Source organism: Cebus imitator, unplaced genomic scaffold (assembly GCF_001604975.1).
Source record: "Cebus imitator isolate Cc_AM_T3 unplaced genomic scaffold, Cebus_imitator-1.0 Scaffold64, whole genome shotgun sequence".
In the NCBI taxonomy this organism is placed as follows: domain Eukaryota; kingdom Metazoa; phylum Chordata; class Mammalia; order Primates; family Cebidae; genus Cebus; species Cebus imitator.
Window position 1 is genome coordinate 1,611,528 of NW_016107379.1, and position 20,490 is coordinate 1,632,017.

At 36.3% G+C, this 20,490-nt stretch overlaps 1 protein-coding gene, 1 long non-coding RNA gene and 1 pseudogene across 4 annotated transcripts in view; 2 read left to right on the forward strand and 1 right to left on the reverse strand.

Annotated features, from left to right (window-relative positions):
- Positions 1-20,490, reverse strand: part of RASGEF1B (RasGEF domain family member 1B) — a 634,161-nt gene that overhangs the window by 115,162 nt on the left and 498,509 nt on the right. The window lies entirely within an intron of this gene.
- On the forward strand, positions 903-6,449 carry LOC119471531. 2 transcript variants are annotated; one of them, XR_005200604.1, is made up of 3 exons: positions 903-1,008; positions 5,627-5,716; positions 6,377-6,449. It is a non-coding gene; the product is annotated as an uncharacterized LOC119471531 (long non-coding RNA). The 2 variants fall into 2 exon arrangements; XR_005200605.1 differs by lacking the exon at positions 6,377-6,449 and adding an exon at positions 6,115-6,364.
- LOC108305498 overlaps positions 9,791-20,490 on the forward strand; it is a 19,021-nt pseudogene continuing 8,321 nt past the window's right edge.

Below are 20,490 nucleotides of genomic sequence, written 5' to 3' on the forward strand. Positions count from 1 at the left end.
GTAAGTTCAAATTGATGATAAGGATTTGGACTTAATTTGATGTTATTGGAAGTAATCTGAAAATAACAATCCTTCCTAGTTGTGGTGATTCAATCATTTAAGCCAATATTTCAAACAGGAAATTATACTTTGCCTTTATATTCTCTTAGTGTCTATTGAAAAGCACAAGAATTTCACCCCTTTCACCCAAAAAAAGCACATGGATCTAGGATGGTGGCTCCTTTTATTCCAGAGACTAAAAGCTTGAGAATAGAAAGGGTTTTGTCATTGCGGATCTCACTTTATTCTACACAACCTTAGGAATGGGCAGGAATAAGAGTGAAATCATGCTATGGCTGTAAGAAAGCGTGGTAGATGAGATAATTTCAGGTGGTATAGGCAGATATTTTATTATAATGGCCATGAATTTATGTGAGAAAAGATATAATCAGTACAACCTATGTAATACTTCCTAGATATTATCATTTAGAATGAGGTTAAGTTCAAAAAGTGAGGCCACTTTAGAAAGCAAATAACATTAGAGGTGTGTATACAATCAAAATTAGGACTGTGGTAATGTAAAGACTGCAATGTGGGAAATACTCCTCTAAGCCAATCCTTTTGTTCTGCAGATGGAAATGAAGCCCTCCATATATGGAAGTTAATGGGATTAGGGCCGAGCAATTTTTACTTCTCAGAATCAAATTTAAATCCGTATAATAGACTCAGATAAAAATACCTTAAGTGTATCTAAAATATCCTTAAGATATAGAAGTCATCGATCACAATGAATGTCTACTTCCCCAGATATTAGACAATTGATTATATGCATACAGCTCATATTTTTCAGGATTCTCCAAAGCATTCAGATGCATTCTAATAGTAAAGTAAAATAACTTCTCCCTCCTTTTGAATAGGTTGTATTTACCTTACTTTAGATATGAACACTGTCATTGGGATTTACCTCATACCTGTTACTACTGCTCTGAAGGCTGGTTTTTCCTGCCATTTGAAGATGGAAATAAGCAAGTAAGATTCCACCTCCAATTTATTATACAAAGCATATAGGCAAAGACTCTACACCATTTAACTTTGCAGTGCCCTGGTTTCCACATATGTGAAATACCACTTAATTAATTGATCTCTAAGGAAACTTCTAGCTTCCAAGTTCTATAACTTCACAATTATTAAAAAATAAATTAAACCCATAAATAGCTGGAGAGAAATAATAACATTTCCAGAGAGAAATATGTTATTAGATATTAAACCATCATTATTAGTGCCCAACATGTTACAGGTAATCGAAAAACCTTGTCTCATTTAATCTGCCCAGCACACATATGCAATTCCTATTTCACATATGCAGAAACTGAGGTTCAGAAGGCTGTAGTGACTTATTCAAGATGACACAGTTAGTAAGTAGTGGAGCTGAGATTTTCAGCCACATCTCCTTTTCTTCAAAGTCTACTCCCTAACCTCATCATGCCAAATTACCTTACTATGGTCAAAACATTATCATTACCTTTTAGGAAAAGCTACTGGGCAGAATTACAGAAAAAAATATCTTTTTATTTGTCAATTTGTCAATACAGCTAGAAAAACACCTAAGGACTGCCCAATTGATAAAAAATATTGAGGACATATGTCATTTTGAAATGACTTCCTTAAATATATGGAATAGATTGTTGATATGAATGCTGATCAAATTCAATTTAGATGTGAATTCCCCATTTGAAAAATCTCAAACTCTAATACTGATCCAGGCTATGGAGAGTGAGGGATTAAATCTTATTTGTTTGAGAAAGGGTCTCAGTCCATCACCCAGGCTGGAGTGCAGTAGCATGATCAAGGTTCACTGCAGCCTCGACCTCCTAGGCTAAAGCAATCCTCCCACTTCAGCCTCCCAAGTAGCTAGAACTTGGGAGCACACCTGGCTAATTAAAAAAAAATTTTTTTAGAATGGGATCTCACTATGCTTCCCAGGCAGCCGGTCTGGAGCTTCTGGGATCAAGCAATTCTCCCAAACTGCCGAGATTACAGGCATCAACCACTGTGCCCATTCTAAATCTGATTCTTGAGAGGCAAAAGAATAGAAAACATATGAATACTCTAATGCATATAAAAGTATTTCCATAGTTTCAAGATTACATTATATTTTATTTCATTGAAAATAGGCAACAAATATTACTAGCACCTGTAAGAGAATAACTGCTTGTGACAGAAAAATTGAAATGAATCGTAAAATTTTGGAAATGTCTAAAATTATAACGATAATATTTATAAATGAAAAGCTGTATTTTATAGCAAAATAAAAATTTGTGTAGGTATGTTTATATAAGCATATATTATATTTAGGTGCTGAGTCAAAAATCAAATATAAAAAAATGCATTAAGTAGCATCTATTTGTTGGAACAGACTTCAAAGGTAAACTCTACACAGATTTTGCATTACCTTTTGAAATAATAACTTAGCTGAAATAAATTCTCTTTGAGGCCAAACAGTTTGATCTTCAAGGTGATTTTGAGCTGGCAGGAAAGATAATTTTGGGGGAATACACAGAATCAGCTTAAGATAATGACATTGGCTTTGAAAAATAATTTCAGGAGTAATCTGCATTTCTAGCTGCAGGCTTACTCTTCACCATATTCCAAACTCAGAACTCACAGAAATTAACAAAAAATAATTTTAAATGCTTGAACTAGCACATTAATACCTCGTGACAACAGTAGCTTGTTTATTTTAACTGATATTCATTTGAACAGCAACATGCAAAATGTCGGCATTTCAAGTGGATTAATCAGTTGATATCCCTAATATAATCATCCATTTTGGACAAGCTGCTGAAGAACACATGCTCAGATTGAAAGTAAAATGAGGGTAACTATAATTTTCCCAAGGGCCATAAGCTTAAGCATATGAATGAAATCACTAAATAATCTAATTTTCACTGGCTTCACCTACATGAGGCAGTTTCTCAATAGCCATGTGAAGCTTCCCCAGTGTTAAACATTTCTGGGAGTCCCGAGACACTATCTCGTGCTCTCATATGTAATCATGAGTAGATGCCTGCTGGGCATTGCGGCTCCTCTGACAATGCTCAGCAAGGCACCACAGCCTCTCCTGCTGCTCCACAAGGCCCAGCTCTGGCCGGTGTGCTTCACTAATACTATATCACACCACCGTGCTGGCTTTTCCAGGGTGCACGACACTCCTCTGCCTCACCCTGTTAGGCACACTGATTTCCTGGGCCTCGACAGTGTACAAGCAGTATCTGGGTTGTATAGGAAATGAGATTATGATCCACCCTGACTCCCACCTGGTTACAATGGATAAGGTACAGACTCTAGGAACTGAAAGCTAGTTTATGATCACTTGTGGGTTTATTAGTAAACCAGATTTATTAGCAATCTGGGCAAGTGCCCAAGAGGCCCTGAGAACCACAGTAACTTGGATTGGACAATGCAATTTGGATCCAAAGCCAAAGTGTGTCATTGCATCCCCACTCACATTCAGGCCCTGGAGTCATCTGGAGCCTGGGTGGACTGGGAGGGTAAGAAAGAAATAGATCTTGAGAGCAAACTCGCCATCAAGCCAGGTGCAGGGAACATCACAGTCCTGTCCCATTTGACCCCATTACTGGCTAGCCAGAGTATAAAGAGGAAAGAGTAAAAGGTTGACTCTCTCTTACTGTGCTTTATCCCATGGAAGCAGAGGGCTGCAGAACGTGAGCACCACTGCTAGCAAGAGACTTGTACAGGAGCAGTCACTTTTTAACACAGGGACATTCTTCCTAACAGGAGGCTGTCACCAGTCCAAGGAGCTACCCTTCTCCTTTGTGGGGAAGCAGGGATGGGGCTGGCAGAGAAGCTAGAAGCTTTCTTTCAAGGCCACAGCCCTGAGGGGAAGAAGTTTCCTCCTCTGTAAAAACATGAAGATGGTAGATTAAATTTCTTCCTTTGAGACTAGGCAGTTGATGAAGTGCTGGTGAGGAAAGAGCAGAGGGAAAATGGCTGAGCTTACTTTGTGTTATACTCTATTTGAGGGATCCCAAAGCACTCTAGTCTATGCCTCCCAAGTGTTAGAAAGTTTATTAAGGGAGTTTTCAGCTTTGACTTATCTTCCTGCCTTGCTGGTCTAATGGGCTGGCAGAGAAGACAATCCAAGTGGCAGCCACTAGTGCAGAGAGCCCCCTTTCCTTCCAAAGAAAGAAAGTATGTGCCATTGGTGCAATCACTGACCTGTCACACTTGACTATTTTCCCTTAGAATTAATTCTCTTCCAGTCCCCTTCCTCCCTGAAAATCTTTGCAGCAGACCAAGAATTTACCAAACACACACTATATATGTCTATAATGTCAGCAATAATTATCATTAGAGTATTTTCACCAAGATTCTCTTCTTCACTCAATACAAAAACAACTTGTGGGTCTGTCCTGCGAGTTAACCAGACTTTGCCAGTCATGTCTGCACTTAAGCAGTGAATCTGACCCAGGCGTAGGTTGTCATTCCCAACTCTGCATAAATCATAATCTCATTTTGTAAGCAGGTACAGCAACAAGAGCTGGTTTATTTAAGGAGAACTGACCTTTGAGACACTTAAAATGTGAAACTAACAAAGAAGATAGAGGAGTTCAAGAAGTCATTTAAATGGAAGAGTCTATTAATTCATCTATTGGTTATTTTACTCAGCATTTATTTAGTACTTTTGTAAGTGCTAAATACAGTGTGTAAAGATAATAATGATAATAATAATAATAATAATTTACTTCCTGTCCTTAAGGATCTCACAGTCTAGATGCAAAGGCAGACATGTAAACAGGAAGATGATACCTACGATAAATCCTTTACCACAAAATGTGGGCATAATATATTTTATAAAAATGGAACATGATAAATGCTTTAACAGACACATAAAGTGCTCTAAAGTACAGGAAGAAACTAATTTTTGCTATAATTTTTACTATTTTTACTAGAATCATTAGGCAGTCCCTAAATTGGAAAGATTTGTGAATATATAAAAAATGATAAGTACTTAGGCTTAATTTTTTCATACATGACTATTCTAGGCCTGAATTTCCAGTATAGTATTTTCTGAATGTACTTATTTTTTTAAGTTTATTTATGGAATAATTATGGTAGAAATGACTAGTGATGATCTTTGGGTTATGTAAATAGAGATTTTATAAAGTAAACTCATTTGCTGAGAAGTCATCAGAGCATCTTGGTCTTGTGGAAAAACACAGTTATTATTTATTGATAAATTATTTCCTGCTTTTGTAACTGATCTGCTATGTTAAAGCATTAAATTAACATTTTGGAAAATCAAACAAATATCTTTCTACAAATAGAAAGGATCATTTTAAGGTTTTTAATTTGTTTGTTTCTTGCTTTTATTCAGTTTTCTGAGATAAAAATTAAAGAATTAAAATATTTCTTATAGTTAATAAGTTTTAAATTACTTAGAAGTCACTGTAGCTCATTTGATCTATATTATTTTTCTGAACTCGTGGGACAAATCTCTACATCCATACAGACAGCTCCTAAATATCAATGAATTGAAGGATTTGGGAATATAGTTTACTGATTGTATCATGCTGCTTTACTTTTTACATTGCTTTTCTTTATTCAATCTTATTTTTCATTTCAGTCTCCTTTTTCCAGCCTTGTCTGTTCATGCCTTGGGCTCTTCAGTGGTACACTGGAATCTTGTTTAACTCTTTGGTGGACATCAGTTTCAGTAAGTGATTCTGTGTCTCTCTCTTGGGAAACCTGGTATAGACCTCTCCTTACAGACAATATTCACATATAGAATAGACACACTTAGTATAAAGTAGAAATTCATACAAACAAAAAAGTAAATGAATCTAATGTTTATGGGAATTCATGTTTCATATAATTAGTGATCATGTATGGTAAAACGTCTATTGTTTCTTCTGCTAGTAGCACTCTGGTTTTTCCTTGTAGACTTATCCATCCCGAACTCAGTTCATATTACCAGACAGTCAGTGACAATGGTGTAGCCCAGGAACCACAGTGTGTGTACCAGAAGTGGTCACATGAGCCAAGAAGGGTTCATTAGAGCCAGCCCTGAGACTTCTGCAGGAACTAATGAGTTGGGGTTTCTGTTTTGGTGAGAGTAAGCTCGAAGCTGTTGGAACCAATCTGCTGCCTAAGAATAACACCATTACAAAGAAAGCAAAGTCAAGAGCTGGTAATCTTGGTCCTGATAATATTGTTTGAGGCCCTAGATATAGCTGGTCCTGAGGCTAGTGTAATCTTACACATTTCGGAAAAGTGAGCCAATAAATTGCTAAGTTTATTATAGAATATTATCTTTATGCTTCAAGTTCACCTTTATCATACTGTTTAATTGTCTCTTATTTGTTCCCCCTACTAGATTTGAAATGCCTTGAGATCAGAATTCCCACTAGCTGGCAAATAACAGATGCTCAATAAATATTTATTTGACAACAATTAAGAATCTATCCTTAAAATGAAAATCACACAGCTAGATACTTAGCAACATTGATAATATATATTAACATTTTTCAATAAGGGCTAGATTTTATAGTGATCAAATTATCATATTTGTGGGGAAAAAATGGAATACTACTTGGCTTAAAAATACCTGGGAAAGGTTGCACCAATAAAAATTCTGCTAATAAAATTTCAAAAATAAAAGATGTGGAGAAAAATCACACCTCTCATTATAATTAAAGTTACTGGTATTATAAATACTGACTGACAGGATACCTACATGAAGTCTCACAATCTAGTTTCTACTCTGCTTACTTGTATTAGTCCATTCTCACACTGCTATAAAGAACTACCTGTGACTGGGTAATTGATAAAGATTGACTCACAGTGCCATAGGCTTAACAAAAAGTATAACTGGGAGGCCTCAGGAAAATTACAATCATGGTGGAAGGTGAAGGGGAAGCAAGCTCATCTTACCATGGCAGAGCAGGAGAGAGGGCTGGAAAGGAGAGAAGTTGTGGGGGTGGGGAGAAGTGCCACACACTTTTAAACCTGCAGATCTCATGAGAACTGACTCACTAGCATGAGAACAGCATGGGGAAATCCGTCCCTGGGATCCAATCGCCTCCCACCAGGTGCCTCCCCCAACACTGGGAATTACAATTCAACATGAGATTTGGGTGGGGACATAGAGCCAAACTCTATTACTACTCTAACAAATGAATGGCGAAGTTATATAATATGTAACAATTCCAGTATACAATTTCACTTGACCCTATCTCTGTTGGGATGATGTTGTTATAATTGTAGAAATCACCCTTCATTCAACTAAATCTGTATTTAACCATTCAGAGAGTTTCCTTTTGTGTCCCACCCTGAAAAGTCTTTAAAGAGAAGACTAGAAATATTATTACATGTCACTGCTTAAACCACCTGTTAGTGGGGTCTATTTATCTATGGGATTTCTGGGTAAATTAGGATTAATAACTAAGATCAGTAATTCACAAAACATAATTTGCCATTCACGATAAGCAGTGTTTAGAGCGGCAGGTAGAGGTAGGGACTAATCATAAAACTTTGAGTGAGGAGTTCTTCGTTTGAATATTATAGGTTTTTTCTGTTTTTAAATCAGTAAAAGAAACTGGTCCTAGAAGCTCCAGTGATCTAAGTGACAGCGACTTTGTGCATTCTTTTTTGTTGTTGTTTGCTTAAATACATTTAAATTAGTACACTCTGGCACACCTCATTTGCATGAAATCTGCACCATACTTGCTCATTGTAGTAAAGTTATACCCTTCCCAAGGTGGGGGGTGGGGGTAACTACTCTGAAGATAATTTTCACTGAAATCTAACCAAACTTCATTAACTGGATTGTGACAAGATTATAAATGATACGAAAAATAACAATCTAACATTTGTTCATCAACTTTAAGAAAATGGCTTGCCTATACAAATTTTTGTAATTAAAAAAAAATAGCATATTCTACCTTCATATGGTCCTCAGAATTAAAGCATAATGAACAGGAAAGAAAAGAAAAAGAATGCAACTGAGTGCTAAGGCAGAACATCTTATGAGAAGCAACTAATGAATGTAGAGTATATACTAAATATCAAGTGCAGAGTTTCATAGGGCCAACAGGGTAACAGTCTGTACACATTTTTCACTTACACAGGTGAGGTGGATTTTGCAATTAGCAGTTGCATTAAATGCACCAAACACAATTTCAAAAATATACCTAAAACCTATAATAAACCTACACTCTACTTCCACTATCATGAAGGACTCATGCCTCAAAGGAATAACTATACAAAAATGAACAAGCATACACTTCCCTCGAATACTCAGCAGATCCTCTTCCCACAATCAACACAAACTTTTACTCAACAAAGGGTGAGGCTCAGCCATCAGTAGGTGTGGAATTATTCCAGTCTCTCAAGGTAGTTGACTCTGGGTTTTCTTTCTTCACTTGGAGTTTTTGTTTAACTGAAGTCTAACAGAAAGTTCAATGTTGAATGACTTCTAGCCAACAGAACTTCAAGATTGCCTTTAAGATTGCTTGGCTTCATTTTGGGAAAGAGACTTTAACACACTTTTTATTATATTATTTCCATAATCTTTCCTGGTTTAGAAAGTTGAGTTCTGTGTGATTCTACGAGCTGACATTTGGTATGCTTTGTTTTTTGGTGGTAAGAATTATTCAGCAAGTCTTTCTATTGTTTGCTTTCTGAATTCTAACATTTTAACTTTGGAAGGCAAGACAAGCTTACTCATTTTTTTAAAGTTTCTGCTTCATACGATGTATCTTCATTTTTATAAATATGTTTGCTTGCATGTTTGTTTTTGTGCAATTCTATTTGTCCAGTTCTTCTTAATCCTTTGGGATAAGTCAGTTAGAGACTTATCCCAACATTCAACATTGAACTTTAGTAAGAGACTTCTGTGCCACTTCCTTGCAATAACAAGCAGACACTTCTTTTATTATTTTTTTAATGAATAAGCAACACAGTTTCTAACCACTGTTTTAACTGAAGTATTAAAGGATGCATGTGTGTCTCAGTGATCCAGGCTAAAGTACCTTTGAAAATATTCTATGGAAGATGCTCTTATCCATATGAATAGGAAAAAAAAATGTCATAGACATCTATCTTGTTCTCCCAGGTATATATGAGTATTGCTGCAAACACTGCAATTTCTAGGGGCACTTCAGCCCAGATCCTTTAAATATAATCCAATTCTCATTTCACAGTTATATCAGTAGCTAAGATGACTTGATATCAGGTGATAGGAACTGATATAAAGATCTGTGAACTTCATTCTGATAAATTTTGAACTGCATTTGATTTCTTTTCTATGTGACTTTTATCATTAAAGTTAGAAGGAATTATAAATAAAAAAAAAATCTACCTGCAATCCCAGCAATCTCTCTTCGCATTTTAATATTTGTATATCTAGATTTTCTTTATTTAATAATCTATCTTGACCCTTAAATTATGAAGAACTTTCCAAAATGTGTGCTCTTTAAAATAGACATCCTGCTTACAGAATCTGCCTCCACAGCTTTGAATGTACAAGCAGAATCTTGAGGTAATCTCTCGTAGCCTAAGTAGGCAAGGTTATACTTTTTGGAATAAATCCTTCTTGTTTCCTGTTGACTTTATAAGCACTCTCTTCCTATATATCATGGACAAAATAGTTTGGAAGCTGCTTCTTGGATTTATGAGTCATTTAATAAAGTCATCTCCCCCACTCAGGTTTTTCCTAAATCAATAAAGTTTTCAAAAGTAATTGATTCAGCCAAAAGAAGTCACTAGAGAGCTTTACAAAGGACTCAACATGCAAGGAACTCTGTTGAATATCAACAATTGTATTCTAGATTCATGTGTGATTCAACCTCATAACAATACGAGTGTCTGGCACAGGGTAAGCCAGCAGTCGCTCCTGAATAAAAATCAAAACAAAATGAAATAAGTTACAAAAAAAATCCCAAATCTACAGTATCAATGTTGGTGTTGAAGCCCAATGGGCTATTGACTGCTTCTTAAATTTAAGCCTTTGAATAATGTGAGATGCTAATGAAAAATTATTTAATATTGTAGCCATTTTATAAAATAGCCTAGAACATTAGCAATAACCAACATTTTAAGGCACTTAGTATGTACCTTACATTAAATATATACGACACTGCCCAAGTGGCAAGCTGCAGGGGAGGATAAATCAAGCTTTGTGTGACTCAGATGCCCTTTGCATCACCCTTACAATACATGTGGCATTCTGCAGATATTTATATGACTCAAGAGTCCATTTAGTTTCTACTAGGTTAAATTTCCTGACCTCTAGCAAAGCAGGACAGTTAGATACTCTAATATGATTCATATTTGGGTCCCACCAAAGATCTGTCCAGAGATGGACTTTTTGTGTGGTTCAAGGCACAGGGAAACCTCTAGATTATGAATCCCAGAATGCAAATCAACTGGTATTCAGGTTTTTCATTGAGTATATGAAAATAAATTTCAACTGCCTTCTCCTTCCTTAAGAAGAACCTTACCTGGCTCTGAAAACATTGTCAATGGGGTATACGCAATAGAAGAGGACAAAGTGAACTGAAATGAATTAATAGAACTTTATTAAAGCTAATATGCATATAACTAGTTTTAAAAGGTAAAGAAACAACAGAAAATGAGCTCAGCAATATATTAGGAGTTACCCAACCTGGAAAAAATGACAGTGATAAAACTACTGCAACATTGAAGAGAGAGAGAGAGCATTTCTAAGGCTGCCTGATGCGTCTTTGAAACAGAAATCCAGCTGGCTCTAACTTTTTGAAGATGGTATTTTTTCTAAAATATGGTTAACAGCTTATATGACTTATTCTCCATCAAAAATGAACTCTGAAGAGCAACCTGAGTCTAGGAATAACTTCTAATATCTAGGATGAGCAACTGCGGTTCTGTTTGCTCACTAACCTCACAGTGTCATTTCCTTTACGAGTAGATTTGGCATTTTGATAAAATTTATTTTCTTTCTGCTTTTTTTTTCTTGGGGGGGGGGACAATGGGAATTGACCACAGATTATAGTTGCCAGCACCATTCTAGGTGCCAAGGATCCTTGGTACCTTATCACAAGTACCTCTCAGGCTGGCTGAGAAGGGAAATGTCAGCAATTAGGATACAGTGACAAGTGCTGTGATGGGCCACAGGTGCTCAAATTTCATGGCTGCATGGTGAAGGGTAACAGGGGCAGAGTGGTGGTGGGAAAGAAAGTTTCTTAAGAGATTTTGTAAAGGACATGTGTGGTCCAGGTGAACAAGCGGGTAAGGATTGCTCTAGGCTAATAAGCTTATGAATGAAGGAACAAAGGTGTGACAAAGCATCCTTGAGGAATTGGAGATAATTAGGTATGGGATGAGTGTGAAGATGCAGATAGTGAGTGTTGGGAGGTGAGGTCAGAGTCTCTCATTAGCCAAATACTCTGTACCTTCTGCTATTCACAAGGTGATGAACCAACCACTTATGAATAAGTCCTTTTGCTGTTTTGTGCATGTGTTCCTTCCTGTAACTCAGTGGGAGTGTGTGTGTGTGTGTGTGTGTGTGTGTGTGTGTGTGTGTGAATATTCCTGCCTAATAAGTTGTTAGCTCCTTGAGGACAGGGACTGCATAACTCAGGAAACATTTTAGACTGAGCATCATCCTTGAAGTCAGGGCAGTGCAAAAGTGGTACCCTTAAGGGAACATAACATATAAAAGCTGAGACCAGTTAGAAAGCATTTTTCAAGTCAATTGTTGAGTAAAAATGAAAGGAATGTAGACTATATTTTAAATATGTATGGATCACAAAACAATGTTAATTAAAGACTGTTTTCCAAAGGAGACACATGCCGGATTTACAGGAAAACATGGACAGAAGTTAACAACTAGAAGCGTTTGTAAAGTCACATGACTGGGAAGTCTCACACCACTTGTGGGTGATGGCAGGTGGATTCGCTGAAACAGTAGATAGGATAGTGTGACTGGATTAAGTTAAATAGGTGGAAAGACTGATCCACCTAATTCTTATAAAAAGTGTGTAGGGTATAAACCATAAATAAACAAATTAAGACGATAGTGGAAGATCCTGATCACCTGACAGAAAGTAAATAATTGGTTTGAAACCAAAGCAGCTCCTGAGTCTTACGAAGGAAAAAATATTAGTATCATGATTAAAATAATGTTTGAGAAAGACTTTCCAGCAATAATTTATATCTCTTTACAGAATGGAAATACTGAATTAAAAGGGTGGAAGGTTCTTTTTTTTAAAAAAAAAAAAGATCTTGTTTTTAATATGACCAATTCCATATAAAAAGCTGGATCAGCTATAACAAATAGACCAGAGGCTTCAGGTTCTATCCCTGATTTTCCCTGGGCTACCACTTCTCCTTTCCAGTCTGACAACTAGATTTATTTTTTCTTTTATCTTTTAAACTTATTTTTGTCATTACTTTGTTATGTTATCTGGAGCAAGTCACATTAGCTCTCTGGGTATCATTATTCTTCAACTGTAACATGAGAAGGTAGGTTCCAGATTGTCACTAAGGGTGGCTTTCAAATTTAAAATTCTAAAAAATGCCATAAAATTAATAAAAATACAATCCTAATTTTTCCTACAGTTAAGAAAACTCCCATTTGTCTTATCAAGGGAAGAACATGGGACCCAGAAAGCCTGAGATAAGCCCCCCAGTGAGACTTAGTACAGTGTTCATTTTAAAAGCAACACTTTTAAAGAAAGTATGTATTTTTCATATTTTAACATGCCTATTAAATGTCACAGAATTCATGGGATTTTATAATAATAATTAGCAGCATTTTTTTCTTTCCTAGAAGCTCAGAAAATTATGGTGTTGTACATTTAAATTCTCTTTTAACTCTCAAGTCCAGTTAAGATCAGAGCATATATAGAAGCGGATCTTTCAAACATCCAATGCAACAGTAGTTAGATAAATCAGGAACACAGGTGGAATGAGACAAAGAGTCTCCAAAGTGGTTGTTACAATTTTATTAACTTTCAGAAAATCCTCATACAGTATAAAATAGTCTCTCTATATCTCCTACTTAAGGTCACTCACAAATAACTAATTTTTCTAAAGAAGATCCAGGGTTCTGTTGGTTGGAGCCTTTTATTTTATTATTATTCACTGTTGTTATATTTATCATAATTATTATTAATTTAGATCAATGTTTTTTAAACTGTAGACTGAAACCTGTTTGTGGATTGTATTGTCAGCATAGTGGGTCATCACAGCATTTTAATAAATAAAGCAACATATGCTAAAACAGGAAATCTCGTCCTATCTGGTACGAGTATCATTTCATGAGACTCTTTCCAGATGTACTTTCTCTTTTTTCTTTTAATTTTTATTTTTAGTTCTGGAGTACATGTGCATGATGTGCAGCTTGTTACATAAATATGTGCCATGGTGGTCTGCTGCACATATCAACCCATCATCTAAGTTTTAAGCCCAGCATGCATTTGCTATTTTTCCCAATGCTCTCCCTCCTCCAACCCCACTACCCTACAGGCCTCAGTGTGTGTTGTTTTCCTCCCTGTGTCCATGTGTTCTCATTGTTCAGCTCCCACTTATAAGTGAGAACATACTATGTTTGGTTTTTTGTTCCTGTGTTAGTTTGCTGAGGATAATGGCTTCCAGCTTCATCCATGTCCCTCCCTGCAAAGGACATGGTCTCATTCCTTTTTATGGCTGCATAGTATTCCATGGTGTATATGTACCACATTTTCTTTATCCAGGATATCCATAGGCATTTCTGTTGATACCATGTCTTTGCTATTGTGAATAGTGCTGCAATGAACATACACATGCATGTATCTTCATAATAGAATGATTTATTTTTCTTTGGGTATATACCCAATAATGGGATTGTTGGGTCAAATGGTATTTCTGGTTCTAGATCTTTGAGGAATCACCACATCATCTTCCACAATGTTTGAACTAATTTACATTCCCACCAATGGGAAAATTCCTATTTCTTTACAACCTTGCCAGCATCTGTTGTTTCTTAACTTTTTAATAATCACCATTCTGACTGGCATGGATATGTGTACAAGCATACATTCACATATGAGAGTCCTGGATCATGGTTTAGGTGCATTTCTTTTGTGGATTGTGATCAAAAACAATTTTAAAATGCTACTCTAGGCCCAGTGTTGGAGGAGGCTGTGGCTATTAAACAACTTGAAGCATAAGCAACCACGCAGAAAGATGCTGAATTTGGGGAAATGTCTTTGCAGGATCACCATGTCCATAACCAAACCAAAAACATGCTTGGCAAAATAAAGAGGTGCTTTGGATTGCCTTGAACTAGCCACTTATTAAGAAATCTTTGGAGAATCTGTTCTCTTTACAAGCCATCTATATCTCCAGTCTCATTTGACAACCTTTCTACTTGGTGGACCCTAAGTATCTAATTACTAATAGTAAATTGATAGGAATTTATAACAAAAGATTTCAATTGACCTCTGATAGTTGGTGAAATATTTATTTCTATTGTAAGAAAATTCCTTGGGAAATTCTACTTTGAAATTTGGACTCAGATGTTTAATATCTTTTAGGCAGTACATTCACCTAAGGAATGTATTATGTGAGGAAGCAGACACTGTTAAATACCTTTCCTTCCAAATTACTCAGAATGATAAAGAGCTAGGTCCCTTTGCAGGCATATACATTCACTTAGTGTTTCCTATATTGCCTGGAGTTTCTGCTTTCACTTCTATTTCAAGCATCCTTCCTGTACGTCAAAACAGGGGGTTCCAACAAAGGAGGAAATGAAACCAGCAGCTGTAATCATGAAAATGAGAAAGTATTTTTTCCTTCCAACCTGTATAGGTGGTGGAGTCTATGTCATAGCTGAAGAATATTCTTCCTATCCCTTAGTTTTATCAGATCAACATTCTAATGTTGACTCTCTTTGAGATTCTATCCAGGAGTAGCACTCTGTGCTTATCTGCAATCTACTCATGTAACCAAATCATTTCATTTTACAAATGAAGAAATTGAGACCTAGATAAGCTTGTCACTAGCCCAAGTTCAGAAAGCCTGTTACTGGGAGATCTGACATGGTAAAAACGACCCACAGCAGACTGGTTATGTTACGTTAACTTACCGCATTTAGACTCTTTTTCAAGGATGCCTTAAAACCTTGAGAGAAGTATAATACCTGACTCAGGTATTTTAAATCTATTATTGAGTTTCCACATGGAAGTTTCTCCATGCTAGATGGGTACAACTCATAAATCCTAATAAATTTGATCAGTGATATAATCTGATTTTAAATTCCTTGCTATAGTTTCCATGTACTTCAGAAACAGAGGAATAAAACCTGTATTTTTTGTCTCAAGATATCTGTGAGGAGATCAATGGTGAGTAGGTTTCCCTCTAGCATGGACATTCTGTTACCAAAATTCTCTTTATGCATTTGGATGCTATAAAGTAACATATTATCAGTAAATATTAAAACAATACACCTGGTTTAACTATAAGGCTTGAATCACTGCTATTTCAAAAGGAGTCAAAGGATTTTATTTATAGGTTGGAGAATACAGAAAATTCAGAAAAGGAGTAGCCTTTTAAAAATCATTATTTTAAATGAGAAAAGGAAGACCAAGTTTAAAATAAACAAGATGAGCAAGAGAGAAAAAACTTTTTGATATCTGAGTAAGCAAAACAACCTCAGATGTCTTTGATTAGTGTTTTCACAAAGGTTGCTGTCAAGAAAGTTTCCGTCTAAATAAATTCTAATTTTTAGTTCATATCTTTGTAAAATACATCTTGCTAGAAAAATTAATTTATCTTGTATAATTTATACAGCATGGTTAAAACTGACAAAAGAAAATAAAGTATTAAAGCAAAATTAAAATAATCTGGTAAAAACAATTATGTTCAAATATCAAATACATAAATTCATAAAATAAGTGGAAAAATCTAAATACACTGGTATGTACAATGGCCAATAAATATACACATTAAAGTACACCCACTCAATATACTATGCAATAATTGAGCTGTTCATGAAGATTATGTTGCAAAGCAAAAATATTTATGATATGTAGAGATGTTACAAACTTGTATACAAAATGTATAGCATATATACAAAATGATGAGCTCTATAATTCCATCTTACTACTCCCATTTAAAAGAATACCAGCAGTCATTTAAATGGTAGTTTCTGGAAGACCATGTATTAATAGTGGGTATCTTTGGTAAAATTTTTGAGATCTAAAAAATTTGTGTTTTAAAAACTTAGTAAAATAGCCAGGAATTAAAGTTTTTAGAGTAATAAATGTGTTTTGATTTTGGAGAAAATAATCTGCCCTCCCTTTCTGCAGAATATTATTTCCACTGTCAAGTTTGTGTTCAATAAAGCTCAACAACTGGTGAGGATTTCCTCAATTTAGGTTAAAAGTATTCCATTTTTCCTGAATTCACCTGGAAGTATCTGTTAATGACATCATAGATCAGAGTATAAAACAAAACAAAATAACTATAGGCATGCAAATAATGCCACAAAGTTCACACACTGAAACCGACAGACTGACAAATCTGACATGCTGAAGTTCAGGTATTTTGCTCACATCATGATTTAGAACCTATTTCCTGTTACCTTATGCATAATTTTTTGTACTTGACTTCCAAGCCTTTAGTAGATTAGATCCAACAAGTTGAAAGGGGGTTAAGAAGGGGTGGAGTAGTTACTGACAGTGTGGCAACAAGGAAAGGAACAGAAACCTATAAAAAGAAAACCTTGAAGGTTAATATACAGATTGTGCATAGGGGCAAACAAGTCTACATTCTTCAGTAGGTCCCAGATCATCAATACATAATCATAGAGAAAAATAACTTCATTTTAACAACAGTTAACACTGAGTAATAAAGGAAAGGCAAAAATATAACCAGAATATGCTTTTTAAGGAGCTGAAAAACGAATTACCTTGCTTAATGTAATTCCACATAAAAAGCTTACAATAAAATTAATCTAGAGTTTCAAGGGACAAATAATCAACTATGTTGAATGACTCATCCCCAGCTGTTTTAGGATCACTTATTTTTACGGTAATTTAAAAAAACACTTTTGCTTACTTTTTGCATCACTTGAGAAGGTCTGCTTCTTTCTTAGTGTTAGCCCAATATTAGGGCTATTATGTTAATATTTCTGCCCAACCGAAACTGTATAGACAGGTCATAATGGTACCAAAAGACAAGAATGGGACTAGCTTATCCCGTCCTTGCTTTCTGTGATGTTCATCCCAGCATCACTGTAGACAAATACATGTCTTACGCTGGCAGACCAGTACATTCATTGTTCCTGTGCAGCTAGTTCTCTTGTTGCCTGGTAGAACTCGCTGGTGTCCTCTCCACGGCACAGCCAGCTGCTTGCAAAGAGCAGATCAGGGTTAGACACAGTTCTAAACCTGGAGCACTGGGTTCCAGTTCCCAGAGCTTAGCCCTAAAATTGGGGGATCTAGCATCCGGGTGATGATAACAACACTGACAAACTGGTGACACAGAACCCCCAAATTCCTTATCATCACAGAATAAATAATGCTCCTTAAAATTAATCATAGGCAAACCCTTAGGTCAAAATCCAGTTGGGTATATTTTTGACTTGTTCGTTTGAGTGAGGGCTCCTCTCCTACCCTTGCCCCTCCATTTAGGTACTAAAGATTTTCTCATGTAAAAGTGTCACTTTTGTGATTGTCAGTCCCCTCTTTGCCTTTCTCTCTCAACATTTCAATTTCCCTCATCTTCTAGTCTGGAGGTTGCTCTGCTGAGTCCCCGCCTCCCACAGCTCTTTGGCCACAATCCAAGGCTGGCGGGTAGAACACTGTTTGTCAGGGACTGTCTGGGTCAGAAGTGGCTGGGCTGCTGCTCAGCTGGAGAGACAGACACAGTGTCCAGCTGCACAGCTAGTGGATAAAGGACCCTTTCAGCACCCTCTCTTCTCCTCACAGGATAAGGGATCACAGGAGCTTCTTTTTCCTTTTTCCTTTCTTGCTCTTTACCTGCCTGTCACAGCATCATCCCCTTCCCTAGCCTTCTGCCTCCTATATGGAACATGGGGACAGAAAGTTAGAAAGACCCATCATTGGCACCTGGAAACTACGCAGAATTTATATATAAAAGGAAAGAGTCTCATCTAAATCAAAATACTTGCACTCTTATCGAGTGTCATGTCCCCCTCAATTCCCACTGAATTTCTCTATGGAGACTTTTATTCCCATTTTTCTTGGAGCCAAGGTTAGCAATCCCTCAGTCACTTGCTGAGGGGGCTACTTTTCTTCAATCGACTGTTTTGTTTTCAGCCCAGTTTCTTGTTTCAGTTTCTGTTTTCCTTTCCCCTTTTCACTCCTCCCTAGCCAGTTGCTCTCTGACCCTGCACTAATTCCACCTCCTCCTTCCTGATTTCTTTCCAGATTGTTCTTCCCTCTGTCCCATTTCACATTCTGGCCTCACGCCCCTCCAACTGCCACCCATTCCTTCCTCATTCTCATTTGTTCCCATTATTCTTTTGGTAATTTCCCTCCCCACAATCCTTATCTTTTCTGTCCTTCATGTTCTGTTTGTCTTTCTTTCCCTCTTCCGACATAAACTGAATCCAGTGAGAACGAAAGACTCTTCCTGCTTGTGAAATTGTCCCATTCCATTTTAACAAAAATAAGCACTGCCAATAAAATTGCTTAACACTAATGAAAAATAAATGTTTGTAGAAAGATAGGGAGCAGGACAAAAAGTACTTATTTGCTAGGTTGAATTTAAAATTTGAAACTGTGAACTAAAAAGGTGACATTGTTTCAATAGTTAATGAGACAAAGTTGAGAAACTCAGTGTTAATATTTCTAGGGTTTATTACCAATTCTGTCCTATTGAGTATTTTAATCAAATATTGGACAATTTATTACTTCTTTCTATAATTCTTGTTTTTAAAAATTATTAATTTTAATAGCATAAATCCATTGTAAAAAAAATTAAAAATAGAAAAATATATACCATGAAAAGTTATTTTACCCTGTACCCGATTCCCAGGCCACTTTTCCAAATGTAAACACAGCTCATTCATAATAATAAAGTGTATATGTATGTTTACATAATACAAACATAAATAATAATATGTATATATAACTATGTTTCTCTACATGTTTATTTTCCCCTTTTTATACAAATGGAAGTATACTATACATATTGTAATGCAACTTGCTTCATTCAGTAATAATATAGGATGAGATAAATTTCACATACATACATATAAATCTACTTCACTCTTTTTCACTATTGCATAGCACCCCCACTTTTTTGTAGATTCAGGGGGTTCATGTGCAGGTTTCTTACATGGATATAATGCATAATAGTGAGGTTTGGGTTTCTAGTGTACCCATCACCCGAATAGTAAACACTGTACCCAATAGGTGATGTTTTTAACCCTCACCACCCTTCTACCATTCCCCCTTTGGAAAACTCTATACTTTCAGTATACCATAACTCAGCAATTTTAAACATTTTTGGTCTCTGAAAACTTCATACTCTTTAAAATTACTAAAGATTTCAAAGAGTTCTTTTTCTATCTATCCATCTATTTACCTATCCACCTATCTAAATGTCTACATATCAGAAATTAATCCTGATATATTTTAAAATATATTTATTATAAGTTAATTTATAAGCCCATTGCATATTCATATAAATGTGAAATTCATATAAATGAATTTCACTTTTTGGTGAAAATCAAAATTAACATTTTTCAAAATAAAAAGATTTAGTGAGAAAAAAATGGCATTACTTTATAAAATTTGTAACTCTCTTTAATGCTTGACCTAATTGAAGACAATTGGATTCTCATATTTACTTCTGCATTAAATCTGTAGCAAGATGATGTTTCAGTTGCAGTAAATCTGGCCTAATACAGATATGGAAGTAGAAAAGGGAGGAGTATTTTTTTGAGACGTAGTCTCACCCAGGCTGGAGTGCAGTGGCATGGTCTTAGCTCACTGCAACCTCCACCTCCAGGGTTCAAGGGATTCTCCTGTCTCAGCCTCCTGAATAGCTTCGATTAAGGCATGCCACCACACCCGGCTAATTTTTGTATTTTCAGTAGAGACAGGGTCATGTCTCTACTGAAATGTCAGTCAGGGTGGTTTCAAACTCCTGACCTCAAGTGATCTGCCTGCCTTGGCCTCCCAAAGTGCTAGGATTTACAGGGGTGAGCCACCACACCCTGCCAGAGGAGTATTTTAATAGGCTTTTCAGATAATTGCAAATGTTCTTCTCCAACTATACTGAAATTCAAAGTGGGGGCCGGGCGTGGTGGCTCAAGCCTGTAATCCCAGCACTTTGGGAGGCCGAGGCGGGTGGATCACAAGGTCAAGAGATCGAGACCATCCTGGTCAACATGATGAAACCCCGTCTCTACTAAAACTACAAAAAATTAGCTGGGCATGGTGGCGCGTGCCTGTAATCCCAGCTACTCAGGAGGCTGAGGCAGGAGAATTGCCT